The sequence below is a fragment of the Lactuca serriola genome, chromosome 3 (genome assembly GCF_051521515.1).
Source record: "Lactuca serriola cultivar US96UC23 chromosome 3, Lser_US96UC23_V15, whole genome shotgun sequence".
Taxonomy (NCBI): Eukaryota; Viridiplantae; Streptophyta; class Magnoliopsida; order Asterales; family Asteraceae; genus Lactuca; species Lactuca serriola.
This window is the reverse complement of record NC_136410.1, coordinates 122156678-122178106: the sequence shown is the minus strand read 5'-3', so window position 1 is coordinate 122178106 and position 21429 is coordinate 122156678.

The following is a 21429-nucleotide window of genomic DNA, read 5'->3' as shown; positions in this document are numbered from 1 at the left end:
TGGGATATTGATTTATCAGACAACATTTGCTCGACCAGTGCGCAAAATCATTTCTGATTCAGCGGCAATAAGCAAATGAGTCAAATCAATAGGGGTCATGTCGTGGTTCAACTTACCATATGATTCAAGAAGTCACAGAACAACCAACTTCCTTGAGACATCGACACCTAACAATCTTGTCAATGTGTGACTTCATCTTTAAGACGTATGTACACATAGACTTTCCATCTATGTGTCTTATTTCCAATAGGGCTTGAGTGACCTTGACCTTTTCAAGTTTTTAAAACACGTGGGTCAGGGAGAATTATTGGAGGAGGTGAAGAAATGAAGCATGATTTCCATTTCCACAATCCAATCGTGGAACATCATCTTCATGTGGAAAACCTTTTCCAACGGATTTAGGAAGACCATAGTTGTCAGACTTTGACATCTATGAAATGGGAGAAAATTCAAATTTAGTTGATTGAGTCCTTAATGAAACACCCAAATGAGACATTAAGGCTAGGATCCAACACAACATCCTACAAATTGGAAGAGGGATGTCGTAATCCAACTTGCAGAACATTTGAAGGTAAGTGAATGACGATTCACTATTTTTCCACCATGAAAAATGAAAAATGAATTTAAGTTTTAAATGTATTGAAAACTCCTAGATCTTTTGAGATTCATTGAACTTTTCAATGGCATGTTTAAATCTCTATATGCACCTCGATTTGTGACTGGGATGCCGAGGATCACAAAACAGGGTGTAAATAACCATGCAAATATGCATGGTGCCCCCAATGTTACAGTCACCTATTCAATGTGTCGGTTAACCACACACGCTCCATCGAACTTTGACAGCCATCGAGTCACCCTTTGCTACCTTTGCTTAGAACCATTTAGTGTGCCGGTTAACCACACACGCTCCACTAATGTCTTAGCAAGGGTACAAAGTGTAATTTCTTCGAATTGCATCAATTTACTTTTGCCTAAAGTAACTAAGATTGGGAATTTTGTAAAACATTTAGCTACTTTATTTTTCATTATACTTTTAATGAGGAGAGGGTTTTCCCTATCCTACCCTTTCGGCTAACGACCCTCCACCAATCAAGGAAGCGGTGGGTGAGAGTGGACACCCATTAAATGGCCATTTTATAGGCCATAACCTTATACCCTCCCCTTATAGATCGGCTTCGTAAATGAGGCCTACTAACGGTAAGACTAGCATTTAAGTTATACATATTAGACATTTAATGTTATACATAGTATAAGGGTGTATTTTACACTTTTAAAATACTAGGTGGTTTAATTTTATAAATTACACTTTTAATTTAATCAAATATAAACCAAATGATGATGGATTTATTAACTTTCATTTAATTATAATTTTAATTAACTTAATAAAACCAAAAAGGTGAAATTTGAACTTTTCAAAACTAGGATTTAGAATTTAACATTTTAAAATTAAACTTTTAATCAAAATTTAAATTCCAAAAGTTGATGGTGAGTTTTTGAAACTTTTCAAAACATAAGCAAGAATATTCTAGATCAAATTACAAATAATAATTATTAACCAATTAATTAGTAATTATCTAAATATGACCTAATTCAATTTCTTGCAAGATAATCTATCAAATAATTCAAATAAATCAAGTTTATCAAATAAGGCAATGATTATCTAATTAATTTGACAATTATCTTCTATTTTCGTAAGGACATCTTTTAAATTAAACAATTAATTTAACCTAATTCCTTAAATCCCCTAAAATTCGAAATTATGGGATGGGATAATTCAAAATCTTTAATTACCAAATTTAAACACTTAAAAGATAATTACAGGATATGGCATTTATCCAAATCCCTAAAAATAGGATCTTATCTTGGGGAAGGAGGCATATTTCGAAATTCAAGGGTTGGATAACCCTAGAATTCGAAAACTTGGAGGCTAAGGAATGGGTTTGGAAAACCCTAACCAATTTCGAAATCTTGGAGGCTAAGGAAAGGGTTTGGGAAACCCTACCCAAATTTCGTAAATCAGGGTTCAAGAACCCTAATTTCAAAAATTCATGCCTCCTAGGGTTTATTGGCCATAAAACCTAATTTTTCAAGTTCATACATTTGTATAATGCTAATTCAAAACAAAAACCAATGTCTCTGATACCATTGTTGGGTTTTATACAAACAATCCTATGTGTGCATGCAACCCTAGAGTTGGATCTATGATATCACTATTAGTTATACAATATTATGAACATGTGAAGAACCCTAACAAGCTTCTAGGGATTTCAAAATTCACAAAGAAAGATGAAATACATACCTCTTGTTGTTATATTGTAATAACAACTTAACTCTTGAATCTTCTTGTCTTTGAAAGCAAGCGCCACAAGTGTCGCGCCTCTAATGGCTCACAAACAAACCTAGCAACCAAGGATTACTATGGAGAGAGAAGGGAACTGGAAAATTCGGCTCTAAGTCTCTATTGGAGTGCCTTAGACGAAATCCAACCGTACAAGGGATTATATAGGTGACAAGGAAGGTTTAGGATAAGGCAGGTGTATCTTAGATAACCCTAATCCCTTAACTTCCTCCCTAAGGCTTCCAAGGCACCCTTAGAGCCCAAGGAAACCCTAGGACACTCTAGATTTCGTTCCCCACCTCTAAGGGAGGTTCTATAATGCTTAAATGCTCAACTTTTGAGCATTGTTACCTTTAGTCCCTGTAGTTTCAATTAATTCCTTTAATCCTAAAATTAATTTCAAATTAATTTCTGATTAAATATTAATTAAACAATATGATTTCTAATCAATATATTATATCCATAATACATTAATAAATCATTTATCTTGATTTCAAATTAATTTATTAACCAAGTAATAAATTAATAAATCATTCTTCTCTATCAAACAATTATCCTATTCCAATGCCAGGTTTGAAGGCAACCCAAAAGGACCATGCACAACCGGGTCAAGTACTTACCAAATATGGTAACGGGCTTAGACACTAATCCAACAGTTTCTGCTATCTTATAGCACTGTTTAGAGTCTGTTTGAGTGTTCTAAGCCTAGTACATTCAAGAATCGGGTGTTAGGAAGTATCTGCTTGAGTCCATTGTGCCCTAATCAAGCTTTAAACCCATTATGAGGAGTTTACGGCCAAAACTTCATGTTTGGGCCGTAAACTCATGTTTGGTAGTAGGCTCATGTTATATACGTGAGTTTTCATCACTTTCCACATTTCTCTTCCCTTTCAAGACTTGAAACCCTATTTCTCTCTCAAGTATTATTGAGTTCTTCATTTTGATCTTCAAAAATTTAAGAATTCTTTCCATTTGATTTGTTGATACAAAGCTCTATCTAGTACAACCCTTTGATTTCATCCATGAAATCTCTTCTTTTATTTAGATCTTCAAGTGTTCTTCATTTCACCAAGAACACCAAGAACACACACTAGTGTTTTTGGACCCCTAAACACCCTTTCAAGCTTCTATATCGTAAGTACTCTCTCTTTAGCTTGTTATATGCTTGAAACACTTAGTTTACACCTTGAAAACAACAAGATCACAAGAAAGAAAGGTGTTTACAGCCAACAAAATCTCCCTTGGCCGTAAACCCTAATTAGTGGTGCATTTGTGCTACCATTCCTTCCTAAGCCTTAGACTTGAGTCTAGAAGACTTCAAGGAAGACCATAAGACCTTAACACACAATATGGTACAAAATACCAATAGTTTACGGCCATAAACTCATTGGTCCGTAAACCCATGGGCCGTAAACTCATGGGGGTATTACCATTTGGGTCGTAAACTCCTACGTGAGGCCCTACTTCCCTTATATGCAACCCTGTGTGGTTTAACACTTCATAACAAGTGTTTCCTAGTCCCTAAAGCTATTCCATTTCATGATTAGATGTTATAAACACTAATTAGATGCATATACGTGTTATTATATGATAAATAGGATCTGTGTTTGTTCAAGTCTTCACTTGACACTTAGCATCCTATACCGATCTTTCATTTGCATCACCCAATACAGGTGAGTTCATACCCCTTAAATTATCTTTTAAATGATTTTAAATGCTTTTATAGGGGGGGGGGGAATACAAGTAGAAAACATATTAGTTATATAATCAATCACATGTGATTTATAACTGTGTTTCAAACTAAGGATTTCATATACTTCAAACTGTCTTATCAAACAAACTGCTTTTAAATCGTTTTATAAATTGACATCAAGTCATTATTATTTATTTCTAAAACTCTTTAAATGTATTACAAAACCTCTTTTAAACTTATATATTGTCAAAAGCATGTCTACATATGTATAGTTATATAAATAGTGTTTAAAGGACATAGGACTGTTGGCTCACTTTATTTCCTTTTCCTTGTTTGGATGTGGACTTAGGGTATCAGTTATTTGTCCGAAGGTCGTCTAAATATTAGATATATATATTATGTATACATATGTAGATACAAAAGTACTATCAATCAGTTCAGTACCTTTGGGTAGCAAAGGTATACATTCGTTCATTCATTCAACTACAGAAATCACTAGTAAACTATAATAGGTATAGTTTAGGAGAATACTATAATAGAGAATACTAGTTAAAGAATACTATAACAGAGAATACTAGACGGAGAATACTCTACAAAGGGTACTATATAGAGAATACTATACATAGAATACTATTACTATAACAAGTATACTATAACAAGGTTCAAAGATAATATAATGTGAGATACTACTTCATAACACAACAACCATTTTGTTGTGTCACGTTTTTTAACCAGAATCTCCTGGAGGGAGAGCGTGAGTTTGTGTATAGATCTATACTGGATTGATTATCCTACACCTTTGTTGTTCGCTACAGTGGGACTTGCAAGTCTAAGGGTGCCAAATGTCATTTCTTCCGACGTCTTTCATCGTCGTGTTTTCGTCGGTTTACTATGGTAACAACCTCATCACATTTTACCTTATATAAGCCATTTGGTTTAAGGTAGTTATTACTACAGTAGGTACTTCATGTAATACTGAAGTACACATATGGTTTCCCATTTTATTCAAATTGAGATCTTCTCACATAAAGGGTAATATAAAACTATATTTTGGTAATGATAGTCATACTTGGGAAAAACATCCACTTTTACAGAGAAACAAACATACAAAACAGTCAGGTCTTGGTAGAAGACTATTTTTATACTAGTAGAAAATATAGGATATTCTAGGAGTTTTCAAATATATACAAACATTTACAATGAACATTTACAAACATTTTCAGTAAACTTATTCAAACATTGACACTAAATACTTATGAACTCACCAGCATAAATGTTGATCTACGCTTTCAAACTAATTTGTATTCTCAGGTCACCAGTAGACAGGTACCAATGACCAGCTTTTGAGAAGACGGAGCATGTTCAAGTCTTGTCTTTTATTTTGATTATTCATTTTTGGTGTCTTATTGCTTTTAAAGAACACACTTGTATCAAATTATACTATTAATGCAATGGATGATGTTCTTGCTTGTTTACTACTTTGCAATTTTATGATATTGTACATGACGTCCTCCGCCCCGAACGTTTCCGCCGTTCCGATTTTGGGATCGGGTAGGGACCGATACGGCAATAAGGAATCTAAAAAACACGGATTCGGTCAAAACCGGTAGAATTCAGTTAAAATCGGTCAAAATCAATAAAAATTCGACTTTTTTAAGAAACAAATCGATAACTGTTATTAATATTCATGTATTTTGATATGATTTTTAATAAACTTGTTATATATATAATTTTCTTAAGATAAATTTCATATAATTTATCCAATCTGAGTACTCCCCGAGTACTCCCCGCCTAGACCAAATACTCACTAGGTGCTAGTTGGACGCCCTTAGAATGTCTAACGAGTTTTGCAACATTGGTAAATACTGATTTTTTGTCAAAGTGAAACAAAGTTCAAACCGTATTGCAATAACACAATTCCCATTGTTACTTTGCGAAGACCGATCAGAGTTTTCAAGGATAATTACATATGCAATGTAACTTTTTCAGATTTGATTTTTAAATTCTTTTAAGGGTTAAGTCTATTGTTGGATAGTGAAAAAGGGGTTATCGGGGACCAAGGTTTGATCCCACTAAAATTAAACGTATGTGGAGAGGAGATACAATGGTAGGGGGAATGTAGTAACCCTGTGGTAAACATATTATTTAAAATTTAAATACCATTTAATGTATTTCATATATATTTTACATAATTTTGTCCTATATGGATGATTAGGCAGGAGTTATGGGATTCTTGTGCTAAGTTGGGTATGGTGGATGTGTTTATTTCTTATGTCCTACCCATTTATTCTTGCCCAATCACTTGACATTCCAATGATCCAATATCTCTAAATCATCAAGGCCCAGTTATGGCCCACCTATGGCCTAATTTTCCAAATTGGGCCCAAGCCTTTCCGATGGGCCTTATCGTAAAGCCCATTCCAATTATTCTAGTCCATATACTTGTTCTTAGATGGCCCATTAATATCCCAATCACCAAAGCCCAACTCAAGGCCCAACCAAAATTAGGGTTTCTCACATGAAATGAAAATTAGGGTAAAGTGTTCTTACTTAACCCATTAGTTCCAATATTGGGTTAAGATAATTACAAGGGCATAATTATGTGTTATTTAGAAATTTAATTAACGACTTCAACGTGGGTCCCAGCAATCCAAAACTAACATATTCCAAAATTAGGGTTTTCTAAACCCTAAATAGGGTTTCTAACCCAATCATAAACTAGCTAAGTCCAATATTAAGCTATTGGGCCGATTAGAGTTCCACTAGGCCGGGCACCACCCACTGCCACCTCAGGCAGTGGTGGTTGGCGGCCGCTCACGGTGGCAGGCAACGACATCAACCATTTCCAATGGTGGTGGCTTATAATTTTGATCCAAACTTCATCAAAAAAACCTGGAACATACAACACATATATGCTCATAGCCACCCATGCTGGCAGCTGGGTGGTAGTAGAACGGTAGTAGGAGGCAGTAACCATCACCTCACGGTGGTGGTGGTGGTTTTCTTCAATTTCCGGCCAAGATTACATCTAAAAAAAATCACACACACACACACACAGCCACCTCTCACGGTGTTTGGTGGCAACAGAAGAGGTAGAATCGGCAGCAACCACCATGGTTGGCTGCCATGGTGGTCCTAGTGATCTCTGGCCAACAAACACATACACACACACGCTGACATGATCTGAAACACACACCCATACACGAAATTCCTCATACAACACCACCATGAATAAATGTGAATTGACAGTTCAAGCAAAATAAAGAAACATAGCCACAACCACCTTCTCGGCGACAATGGTCGGAGGCAACAACAACGTGACGACGGCGGATATGGGCTGAGGCTATTGGTGTTAATCCAAATTGAGTCAATCATGTGATAATTCGTAGGGGTATTTTAGTCCTTCTTGTTGAGTTTGAATAAGTAAAGGCCATGTAGGCCACATTTATTTTGTAGTTTTAGAATAGTTTAGATAGGGTTAGTTAGCTCCTGATTTGTTGCTTTGATTAGGAAGACATGGCTTTTCAATCCACTATATATTGTATGTTGTTGTATTTGTATTGAATAAGAAGATGCAAGAGGTTAGAAAGATGAATTCCTATGTATGTTTGGGTTTGTTCGCAGGGGGAGGTTCCAACAATTTGTTGGGTTTTGAGCAATCTGACACTTCCTAAGTGTGCATGCAACCCTAATAAACCTTGGATCTATGTTTGTCTAAACACATGCAAAATAATAATTTTCCAAGGTTCATAACCTATCTAACATGGCATGGGATACTTTTAAACATAAAAGAATTAGATGAGATTACATACCTTTTGATGATGAGTTCAATTCCTAAGGAGTTTGAGGGCCAAGCACTAATAGTGTGAATGCCTCAAATGGAATCACAAATCACCACAAACTCTTGGAAAACTTTGAGAGAGTGTATACACACTTATAAAATCGGTCACACACAAACACACACACTAGTGCCACTACTTACCATTTCATGCTCCATAAGCATGCTTATATAGTGTGCATGGTTAGGGTGAAACCCTAATAACCCATGACCTTTCCTTTCCAAGGATCCATGGGTTAAAAGCTCCATGGATCATCCATGGACTTCCATATAAGCCTAGCCCATTAACAAATGAGTGTTAGCCCACACCATATAAAACTAATAGCCCATAATCTAATTAGTATTCCTTTTAATCTCTAAATTAATTCATAATTAATTTAAGACTAAGACTAATTAAATAACATAACTTCATATTAATATATTATAACTTATAATATATTAACAAACATATGTGTATAACTCTCATAAAATTATCCATAAATAGTTCGGGTGAGATGCAACCCAAATGGACCATGCCGATCGGGTCAAGTATATACCAAATAAGTTATGGACTTAGACACCATATCCAACAGACTCCCACTTGGATAAGTCTAATAACTGTATTTGCCTATATAACTTCAGGAACCAACCAGCAATCGTAGCTCTCGAAAACTCCGTTGAACTATGAAGCGCCATTTTAAGATAAGTGATCATATAATCCTCTGTTCTCATGATATCAGCCGGACAAATACATGGAACAACGTCGTACTTATTGTCCAGCAGTTTGTTTCCCGATTTTCGATTTGTTTGACAAAGAACTTAATCGAACACATCAATTTAGTTCTGACCGGCCGGTACATAGGTCACAACAAAATCATCGAGGGGCCCAGATATCGCTTCTATTTCTAGAAGGAACAGATAAACTTCGACTTATATGCTTGTTCTACTACTTGTTGAATTGTACACAAAGGCACGTTTTATAACATCAAGTTACTGATGCGTTTACGTGCAATCGATGCACAACCAACTCATATCTCTAGGTTTGAAGATTTATATGATATTACCGTCTCACGATCACTCGAGATAAATTCCATGAAGTGATACAAGTGAGCGTGGGTTTATTCCAATACTCATAACTTATGAGCACTCATGAATGTTGTAGCAACCATTGCTATGACTAAACCCATTTAGCCATCTACAAACTCGATTCATGACAGTCTTGATTCATACCTACTTCCAACATATGAACGACTGTGGAGTGTTTAAATAAATTAGTCATTCGGAAAGAATAACCTAGCTATTTTGGAAGTCAAAACATGCAAAGTGAAACACAATAATAATCGAATCCAATATGGTCTTAGAACCCTTTTGAATATAAATAGAACCACCTTTTATTTATGACCATATTGATTACACATTATTCATTGTATAATGTTTCAAACAATCAACTTAAGACTTGAATAAAAACAACAGTCGTCCCATGCTCCAAGCATGTACACTTTGTTTTTCTAAACAATAGTTATGCCATACTCCAAGTATGCACACTATGTTTGTCTATGATCCTTACATTGTGACGTAGATCAATTGAACATGATTCCAATGATACTCATTTCACAATCCCAAATCCTTATTGTAAATGTGAGAATCCCCGATTCCTATCATTTACCAAAAAATCTGTTAGATTTTAAACTTTTATGCAATGTTCCTCTTGTAATCATTATTCACAAAGTCACCAAAACCTTGTCACCAGTCATTACAGAGTATTCCAAAGAAGGTCAACTTCTATGGAACGGAAGTCTCATATTCAAAGTACATTGCTTTGAACATCCTTCTTGCATTAAGGTTTTCTAATCTTACATAGATTGAATAACTTCCACCTATGGAGACATTTCCATGGTCCTTTTCGACAACTTACTTCCAACTTTCCCTGAGCAACCAATCTTTGGCGAACCTCAAATTTGTCCTCGACAATTGCTTAATCACTTTAGTCATATCCAGTTCTAGAATTTTCCCTTCTTAATGCCTTAAGCATTTGGAAAATTTAGAAAAGATGAATATTATAGCACATGCAATCGATCCTATATCCGAAGCATATGGGACACGTTTCATGATGTTTGACATAAAGACATAATACTAGACAAGTATTTTGCTACAATATTTTTTATTTGCCATGTTTTCAAAATTTAACTATGAAGAGGGATGTCGTAATCATAATCGAATTTTGAAAACGCAATATATATAGAATTTCTTCAAGTTGAACCATTCCAACATAAAATTCATATATATGTATATATTCTTGACTAAAGATGATTAAAATCTCAATCTAAGCTTTAGAATTGAAACGAAGTGTAATTTCCTCTCCCTTAATTATAGCAAAACGACTTTTTCAACACCTGCAACTTCATGAATTGAAACTTTTGTTTTTCTATAATTAACATTGCTAGCTTGCAATACTAAACGTAATAATCATGCTCCCACTAACATGATGATTATAAGCATAACACTTATGCTCCCACTAGCTCTGACATATTTCCAGAAATCTACTGGACTTCTGAAATTTAGATTCATACACCCTTTCTTAGATAGCTCACATGTGTGTCTAAACAATTTTCAGAACTATGAAAAGGGATGCCGTAATCATAGTCTCAATTGCTTAGGCATTTGCCATTTCTCACAAGTCCATGTTAGTGTGCCGGTTAACCACACGCGCTCCACTAACGACTTTTGAAAATGCAAATAATACAATTGATATCTACGTGAAATCTACTTAGTGAAAGCGTTTCCTCACCATCATTTTCATGAATCGGAGAGAAACCTTACGACACTTAGATTTTATAGTGTATGAGTTCCTATCCATGTGAATTTTTCAAAACCATAATCACAAGATAAGGTTAGTGACAAATTCAGCCTTACATGGATTAAACTTGTTCAATCTTAGTTTCTTGTCACCTTGGTAGCACAAGGCCTACCAATGCTTCCAAGTTGAACTCTGATAACTCACATGCAAATTCAACTTATTTGAAGTAGGTATAGAAATAAGAATTATGTCAACACAATAGGTTGCAAACCTTAAGTCGTGTGCTAGTGATAAATTACAGGTTTTACTCTTGATTAAATCTTGAAACTCTTTCAGGATCTTTAAGGCTCCCACTGTCCCCTTGATGTATAAGTTTCCCCAGCCAAGAACCATTCCATGACAAAACAAATATTCAAGGGATGATGCGGATTCTTATCAAGACTAACACTTCACACAATTGGTCTTAGTTGGTCTTTGTCTCATCCAAGACATCACAACTTACCAATCTCAAATGTACAAGAATAGAAAACATTTTACTCTTACATTTGACTAGTGTTAATAAATCTTCCTTTATGTCACTCAAAGTTACAATCTTGGAGTATGACTCTAAGAATTGTTTTGGAACGAAGTATGACTCGTCTTCTTGATTTTAACCAATCCAACAATTCATGACCTCTCTTCTTAGCCATAACAATGCACTAAGACGTCCTTAGAGTATGAATTTGTGATATGGTTTCACAATCATTAAGATGATCATGAAATACGATACTAAAGTACTCTCCCATCCTTTCAGATTTGAGATACTTTTATCTTTCTGCCTAATTTGATTCTTCTCATTTGTTTTGTCATACATTGTAACCTTTCCAATGTTACAGAATTATACTTAACCTTATAAGTATAATCATATTTACTAATCTTCAGTAAATCATGACAAATCAATCTTTGTGGTGGACCTTGACCAGCGCACACCCAGTGTACCTAATTCCTTAGTCCTTCAATTGACTCACATATACATGTGATCAAAGAATTAGTCTTAATTTTCAAAGATGAAAATTCTCATTCATCATACAATACAACTTGTATGATTCCAAGTTTCTGTCCAATTGAAACTTGGGTGATGAAAAACTTTCTTCATTTGGTAAATTCAGACACTACCACAAATGAAAGAATCAAACCCACTTTCCAATATTGCTATTACTGGAAACATATAAGCAACAATTTTCCACAGATGCCATTGTAAGGATATTTTTAAAATAAATAAAATTAAAACCCTTTTTTTATTTTAAAACTTTGCGGAAAAACTTATCCTTACAATCCACATGAAAACCTTGTTGTTATCTATTCATAAGCAATATATATTATAACTCTTAAGCAACAGCTCAAAATTCTGATTGCCGAACCATGCGATCGAAACCCACCTTTGCAATCAGAATCAACATATACTTACTTTAAGCTTCCTATCTTTTCTTTGATTCTTAAAAACATCAGCATGTGACCCATTCACATTATGTAATAAGAATCTCCAAATAGGAACTTAATAGAGTTAGACAGTGGACTTTACCCGAAGTAGAGTCAAACCTCTTGACTTGATCAACCTTATGACCTTTCAGGTGAATAGGGCAGCTTCGCAACCAATGCCCCTTCCTTTGGCAACAAAACACATGGACCCTTTGGTAATGGCACATGAGACAATCTCAAACTTAGCCTTTCTCTTTACCATTTGGTCAACCGAGTTGACTATGGCCGATCCCTTTCAATTGGGAAGAGAAATCCTCTTCTAGATATCCAATGCTACCATTGTCAATGTCCATTTAAGACTTGGGAAGTTGTTCTTTTAATCAAATTTGCTTTACTGGTGTTCCAAATCATTGTTGATTCCACAACACCAAGCAAATAGATAACATCATTAAGGGTCATGTCATAGTCTGTCTCATAGTAGTCCCAAAGAGACTCACTATGTTACTAAGAAAGTGATTGAACATCCAACTTTCACAAGACTTTGACACCCAACTCTCCCGGCTTGTCAATATGTGACTTTATCTCCAAGATGTGAGCACACATAAACTATGCTTGCAAATAGGGATTGAGTGACTTTAAACTTTTCAAGAACTTGTGGGTGAGGGAGAATAATTGGAGGAGGTGGAGGAAGTGAAGCATGATGTCGAGGGACACCATCTTCAAGAGATTTGGGAAGATCATAGTTGTCTGAACCAGACATCTATAATGGGAGAAAATCAAGTTAGTTGATTCAAAATCCTTAATATAACACCCAATATGAAATATTAAGGCTAGGACCCAACACAATATTTTATAATTTGGAAGAGGGATGCCGTAATCCAAGCTATAAAATATTTGAAGGTAGGCGAATGATGATTCACCAATTTCCACCATGAAAAACGAAATAATTTATTAGGTTTTAATTGGATTTGAAATTCCTAGATCTTTTGAGATTCATTGAACTTTTCAATGGCATGTTTCAATCTCGAGTGTGCCCTCTCAAATTTCGTGACTGGGATGCCGAGGATCACAAAACAAGGTGTGAATAACCATACCAATTCACTTGGTACCCTTAATATTATCACCTAATCAATGTGCTGGTTAACGACACATGCTCCATTGATCTATGACAAACATTAAGTCACCCTTCGTGATCCTTACTAGTCCAAGTTAGTGTGCCGGTTAACCACACACGCTCCACCAACGACTTGGTAAGGTACAAAGTGTGAATTCCATGGGCTAGCACCAAATTCACATTTTTCCTATAGTAACTAAGATTGGGAATTAAATAAAAATATTTAGTTACTTTATAATATTCATTATACTTTTAATGAGAATTTGAAGTCATTGTCCTACCCGTTCGGCTAACGACCCTCCACCGATCAAGCAAGCGGTGGGTGAGAGTGTACACCCATTAAGTCGCCATTTTATAGACCGGCTTCGTGAATGAGGCCTACTAACGGTAAAACGACTTGTTCTTATACATAAAAATTAACCATTAATGTTATAAATAGTATAAGGGTTGAATTTTAACTTTTAAAATTCTAAGTGTTGGAATTAAAGTTTATTAAAGTGTGTGAAACTTTACAAATTCCAAAACTTGAGGGCAAGTTTTGAAACTATTCAAAACCAATTAATTCCATGATTTATGTGTTTAAAGTAGTTTTAATCCAAAAACTCTTCAAGTTCCATAACTTGAGGACAAGTTATGGAAGACTTTAAACTAATAAAAGAATTACTTTTCTTTATTTTTATAACTTATGGAATTAATTAAGGTTACACTTTATTTATATATTTATTAATGAAGTGACTCTTGAACCTCCATAACTTAAGGACAAGACTCTTCGTCTTTTGTAACCATCCAAGACTTTTCATTTCATAACTTATGAATTAAAGGTTCATAAAATGAAGACTCTTCATTTTCATGTAACTTATGTGTTTTAAGTGTGTGTTAAATAAAAGTGACCTTTGGATATCCATAACTTGAGGACAAATTATGGACTCCATTAAAACACATAAATGATCAAGAATTAATTCTAAACAATTCAGCAAATAATTCCTATCATCTTCTAAATTCATAAGAACATGAACATGGTCATCAAAATTTCAAGAATTATATGAACACATAAAAATCATGGAATTTTGATATATGCTATTGTAAATGGATTAGAACAACCATTACACCAAGTAAAACAAGTTTTAAAATACCAAAACAGTTTAGGGTAATGTTTCTAGTCCATTTCCAGCAGCAAAAGTCGAAATTCTGCATTCTGATCATTCTACTCGCCGAGTGCACGAACCTACTCGCCGAGTAGGATGAATTTTTCCTTGAAATCGGCGAGTCCATCAGCCAGACAGCAACAATTTCAACTTTTTTTCACTATTTTGCATCAAGTATCAAACAAGCAAGCCTACGCTCTGATACCACTGTTGGGTTTTGAGCAATCTAACACTTCCTAAGTCTGCATGCAACCCTAATAAACCTTGGATCTATGTTTGTCTAAATACATGCAAAATAATAATTTTCCAAGGTTCATAATCTATCTAACATGGCATGGGGTACTTTAAAACATAAAAGAATTAGATGAGATTACATACCTTTTGATGATGAGTTCAATTCCTAAGGAGTTTGAGGGCCAAGCACCAATAGTGTGAATGCCTCAAATGGAATCACAAATCACCACAAACTCTTGGAAAACTTTGAGAGAGTGTATACACACTTATAAAATCGGTCACACACAAACACACACACTAGTGCCACTAGTTACCATTTCATGCTCCATAAGCATACTTATATAGTGTGCATGGTTAGGGTGAAACCCTAATAACCCATGACCTTTCCTTTCCAAGGATCCATGGGTTAAAAGCTCCATGGATCATCCATGGACTTCCATATAAGCCTAGCCCATTAACAAATGAGTGTTAGCCCACACCATATAAAACCAATAGCCCATAATCTTATTAGTCTTCCTTTTAATCTCTAAATTAATTCATAATTAATTTAAGACTAAGACTAATTAAATAACATAACTTCATATTAATATATTATAACTTATAATATATTAACAAACATATGTGTATAACTCTCATAAAATTATCCATAAATAGTTCGGGTGAGATGCAACCCAAATGGACCATGCCGATCGGGTCAAGTATATACCAAATAAGTTATGGACTTAGACAGCTTATCCAACACAATTGGTATCATAGCCCTAAGATCGTGGGATCATGAAGAGGTTCTATGTGAACCATAGAGTCCAGTGAAAGACAAGCTTCGTGTGAGCCAAGTTCAAAACCAAAATCTATGTGATTATATTTACATCTGTGTGATGAGTGTTTGAGTTTTGGAGATCGATCTATGAGAGTTGACGGAATTAAAAGAAAGTTGTGTGTAGAATCCATGTTCAGGGTGAACCAAGAAGAAAAGGAACCTGTGTGGTGAAGCTTACCTGTGTGGACAAGCATGTCAACGTGAGAAGAAAAAAATAGATATGTTTGATCAAGAGACGGAAACATTGTTCACCTACAAGTATGTATGGGTGGGTTTAAGGAAAGAAGAAAGAAAAAGGAGGATTGAAACAGAGTGGTGCTTGGCTGTGATGTGTTCTGGTTCTGCTGTGAGATTAAAGGCTCACAGTGGTGTTGAAAAATAAATGTCCGACTATGGTGGTTCAATCCTGGAGATGGCAGCAGATGGCTGTCGAGGAAGAAAACAAGCAGGCAAGTTGAGAGGAATGAAAGCAGACAACTAGTCTGATCACTTTAATTTGGTGATTAGAAGGAAGAATGAGAGAAAGAAAGAAGTTTCGCAGGCAGAGTTTGGATTAAGGGGGAGAATCTTGGTGTTAATCCAAATTGAGTCAATCATGCGATTATCCTTAGGGGTATTTTAGTCCTTCTTGTAGAGTTTGAATAAGTAAAGGCCATGTAGATCACGTTTATTTTGCAGTTTTAGAATAGTTTAGATAGGGTTAGTTAGCTCCCGATTTGTTGGTTTGACTAGGTAGACGTGGCTTTTCAATCCTCTATATATTGTATGTTGTTGTATTTGTATTGAATAAGAAGACGCAAGAGGTTAGAAAGATGTAGGCCTATGTATGTGTGGGTTTATTCACAGGGGATGTTCCAACAAAGGCAGCAACAGAAGAAACAGGAAGAGAGTGTGTGCGACCCAACCGCAAACAACAACAGTACCCACGAACTGTGCTTTCCCGATCTCTTCGTCTTCGTCGGCAACGGAACAAGGTGGCTGTTCTGGTGATTCTTTGGTGGTGGCGAGGAGGTGGCGGCTGAAATAGTAGAAGTAGGTTTAGGGTTTGTGTCCTTCAAACGAGAGCAAAAGAAAACACAGGTTAAATCCCGCTTCCATACACTCTTCATACAAGTTGACACTTCTAGTCCCTCCCAATCAAAGTCTTCTCAACTTTAGTCCCAATAATTACCATGCAGCCCCTGCCCTCAGAAATCTTTACAAATTGAATCCGGATTTTACCTATGAGCCCTTGCTTTCCAAAAATCTATTCACAATAAGTCCATAACACATTGACTTCTGAAATCCTTTTCAAATTAAATCCATAATTTACTAAACATCCCTCAACCTTCAAAATTATTTACAAACTAATCCGGAAATTACATTGTAACCCCAAAACTCATAATTATGGATTTTAACTCCCGAAGACCAACATCCCACTAAGATATATTATATATCTCGGGGTTTTGGGTTGATTATTTATTTACTTATTTATTTAATTTAAATGGAACGTTACACAAGCATCATTTGATGGTATAAAGTTCGGATATTGATGAGTTAGTTACTTACATCTATCTAGTTTATATTTTGTGTGCATTTTGGTCACATAGTTTTCGTCTAGTGGTGTATGAGCTACTCCAATTCCTTCAACAGTTTTTGTAGTTTTAGGCTCATGGATTCATAAAAATGAGAGCTTGGACATTCTCATTAAGCCAAGAGTTTTGGGGCTTTTGAAGACTTTTGGACCAAGGTTTTGAGTTTTTACCCTCTTCTATGCATGCAAATGGATAAAGTTAGAGACTTTGTCCGTTAAGAAGTCCCTTTTTACATGGATCTGAAGTTTGGTGTCTTCTCTTAATGAAATAAGGACTTAATGGTGAGTTTGGATTTAGCTCTGGTACGCTAGGCATACCTAGAGGTACGATGTGCGTACCAGGTTTGGAGCCCGTGACTTGAGAGGCACCCTTTACGTTGGGCGTAGAGGGGAGTACACAAAGTGTACTCAGTCTAGATGGAATCTTTGACTTTTTGACCTTGACTTGACCATAATTTTTATCAAGTTTGGCTTAGGGGTATTTTTGGTATTTTGAGTAATAGTTTGAGATTAGGTCACCGTTTCTTATACATGTGACCTGTAGAGTTAGTAGTTGGAGATGTGATCTATTCGACTATAATTCAGACTGTTAGGTGAGTTTCTCATCACTGTACTCGTTGGTTGAAGCACCAATGCTGGCCACTAGGTTATGTATCCTAGTATATAGGATGATGTTATGTTGACTAGATGTTAAATTGGTAGATATATATGATTACATGTATCTGCTAGTTATAGGTTTTTTTGTTACATATATCCACTAGGTGGGTTGAGGCTGTACTGCTTTGTGTTATCGGCCAACAAACCCGAGCAATCCAATCGGGAGATTGTGGGCCAGTGACAATCTAATCGGGAGATTGTAGGCCAAAATGGCAATCCAATCGGGAGATTGTGGGCCTGAGTTGCAATCCAAGAGGTTGTGGGCCAGGGTAATCCAGTCGGGAGACTGATCCAGCCTGCATTTTGTGTATTTATTTGGTTGTGTGTAGTATTTGTGGTAACTCACTAACTTTTGGCTTACAGTTTAAGTTTTATGTTTTAGGTACTTCAGATGATCGGGGAAAGGCGAAGGCTTGATCGTGTACATCCTTCAGTTTTCATGAGATTTGATTTTGGGATACTTTTATTTGTGATTTTGACTTGTGGAAACTAAGTTTCTAAACCTTTATGGTTTCTGGTTTGATTTTGAAAAATGAAAATTTTACCTTGATTTTGGGATGTTACAGTGCTGAAGAAGGAAGTTGAAGAAAAATAGCTAAATGATAACCTCTCTTATATTGCTAAGGACTTGAGATCCAAGTTTGATGCCAACCAGAAGAATGATCGAGCTCAAAAAGTCATTGGCAAGAACCAAGATAAAAAGGGAAAAATATTCACCATCACTAGGCCTTGCAAGAGAAATGAAACTCAAGAAAAAAAGGACACCATCACCAAGCCCTGCAAGAGAAATGAAGCTCACGAAACAAATGACGACATTAAGGTGTTATCTAGAAATGTAATCAACATCATATTTTCAATAGAAGACCAAAGGTCACCCAATTGGGACCCTGAAAACCCACTCTTGGTCACTAGATACATACATCATACGATAGTCCATCGTGTTTGCATAGAAAATGGTAGCATCATTGATATACTCTACGTAAGTTGCTTCAAGAAGCTACCCACCTCTTGGAAGGAAAGCCTAAAATCTCCGATAGGCAGTCTACTCGTATGCTTCACCAGGCATAGCCTATGGCCACTGGGTACCATATATCTACCATTCACATTAATTAGTTACGATGGGAAAGATAAGATCAAATGAACGATTGAATTCTCAGCAATACGTCTTCTAGCAGAGCACAACATTTTGCTCAGGTGACTGGTACTTTTCCATCTACAGGCCATACCATTAACAATCCATACTATTGTCAAGTTTAGCACACAAGTCGATTCATCCATATTTATTGCTTCTAACTCATGCGTACACCACTTCCATTAAGTCATTTCCACACTAAAGCTGGTGTGAGCCTCGAATAAATCAAAGGAATATTGCCATACAGAAAAGCACATCATCCGCCTAGATTACCCATAGCAAAGAATCCGAATAGGTGCCAGCCTATCGGAGGAAGTCAAAGTAAGATTACTCGCCCTATGGAAGCAGTACTCCAAGGTCTTTGCCTAGCAACCCACAAATATGACAGGAGTACATCGTGAGGTCATTGATTGCAATTTGAATATCTTCACGGGAAGTACCCCCATCAAGCAAAAAAAATGGGACAAGCGGGTGATAGAAGCAAAGAAATCAATGCAGAACTGGTGAAGCTAGTGGGCGCAAGCATTCTCCGGGAAGAAATTTTATTTACCTGGATAGAAAATCTAGTGATGATGAAAAAACATGATGGATTGTGGTTGATGTGCATTGATTACTCCGATCTAAACGATGAATACCCAAAGGATCGCTACTCTCTCCTAGAGATGAACCAAAAACTTGAGCCCTTAGAAGGATTTCAATTCAAGTGTTTCCTCGATGCCTAAAAGGGCTATCATCAAGTTCAAATGAGGAGAAAACGGCCTTTCATACTGATCGCGACACCTTTTTTACTAGAAGATGTCATTCGGTCTCAAGAATGTCGGGGCAACATACCAAGACCTGATGGACAAAGTGTTTGCAAATCAAATTGGCAAAAACATCTAAGTCTATGTCGATGACATGGTTATAAAATCCATAATGAAGTAGCATTACTTCGCGACATTAAAGAAACCTTTCAAACTTTGACGAGAGCACAAATGAAGCTCAACCCGAGGAAATGTAGTTTTGGGGTGGAGGAAGGCCAATTCTTGGGTTATCAAATAACCAAAGAAGGAATCTCACCAAACCAAACCAAGATACAAGAATTCCTTGATTCTAAAACCCACCATAGCCTCAAAGGAGAATAAGAAATCAATGGAAGGTTGACGACACTTTGTATATTCATCGCCAAGTCGGCTAAAAAGATCTCCCACTTTTACAACCTTTGAAAGGTTGTATTGATAAGAATCAATTTAAATGGATAACAAAGGCCTAAAAGGCCCTGCACCACCTAAAAAAAGCTTTACACCAGCTCTCGGCTATGACGGTCCCCTACCCGGAGAAACTTTGCAAATGTACTTGGCAGCGTCCGGTGAAGCCATATCATCGGTACTAGCTATCGAGAGGGTTAAGAAGAAATTACCAATACATATGAAACCATAGCATTACAAGGCCCATAGCTCAACTACCCTATCTTAGAAAAACTAGTGCTTGCATTAATCTATGCATCTAGGTGTCTCAAGTGCTACTCCCAAGATCACAAGATTGAGGTCCTAACCAACTACTCCGTAAAACAAATCCTGTTGAGACCAGAGAAATCGAGATGCCTAAAAAAATGGGCGATCGACCTAGGTCAGCACGAAATAGATTATCGCTCATGTACCAGCCTCAAAGTCCAAGCCTTGATAGACTTCCTAGTCGAAATTCCCGACACACTAAAAAATGTGCCAACAGTTATGCCAATAGATCCTTCAGATCCAGAGGAAAACCAAGAGATTTGGGAACTACACACTGACAAAGCTGTGAGCAAGGAAGGGTCAAGGTCAAGGCCCCACAGTTCGTTGTAAGGAACACACAATTGTACAAGAGGGGATACCTGGCACCTTGGCTAAAGTGCATCACCTACTCTGAAGGGTAACCACTTTTAGAAGAAAACCACACAGGGGAGGCTGGAGCACATGAAGGCACACAGACACTCACCGGGAAGGTACTCTGCCTAGGGGTGTATTGGCCTAACATCCACAAAGATACGGTCGAGCTCATGAAGAAATGCCCAGAGGGCAATTCTTTTTCTCCTTTCCAAAACCAACACGTCGTGTCACTAACCAATATCAACAATCCCTGGCCTTTTCACCAATGGGGTATAGATATTGTTAGACCATTCCCAACCACCTGAGGTAGAGCCAAATTCTTGTTGGACGCTATCGATTACTTGACTAAGTAGATCGAGGTCGAGCCTGTGACCACCGTCATAGGAAGACAGATGATAAAATTCATGTAGAAAAACATCCTAACACGTTTTGGCACCCCAAGGATTTTGATAAGCGATAATGGCACTCAGTTTGAACGCAACCCTTTCAAGGAATGGTGCGAAGAAAAGCAAATCCACTACCAATTCACCTCAGTGGTCATCCCCATGCCAATGAAAAAATGGAGGTATCCAACAAGACGATTGTTAATGGACTTAAGAAATACTTGATGAAGTTTAAAGGAGCTTGGATTGAAGAATTTCCCACAGTGCTCTTTTCGTATCGCATGACCTCGAGGTCCGATACCAGGGAAACACCCTTTCGCTTAATATACATCACAGAGGTGGTGCTCCCACTTGAAATCTTAGCCATATCACTATGGGTGACAGACTTCAATGCAGACGCCAAAAAGGCTAGACAACGTCAAGA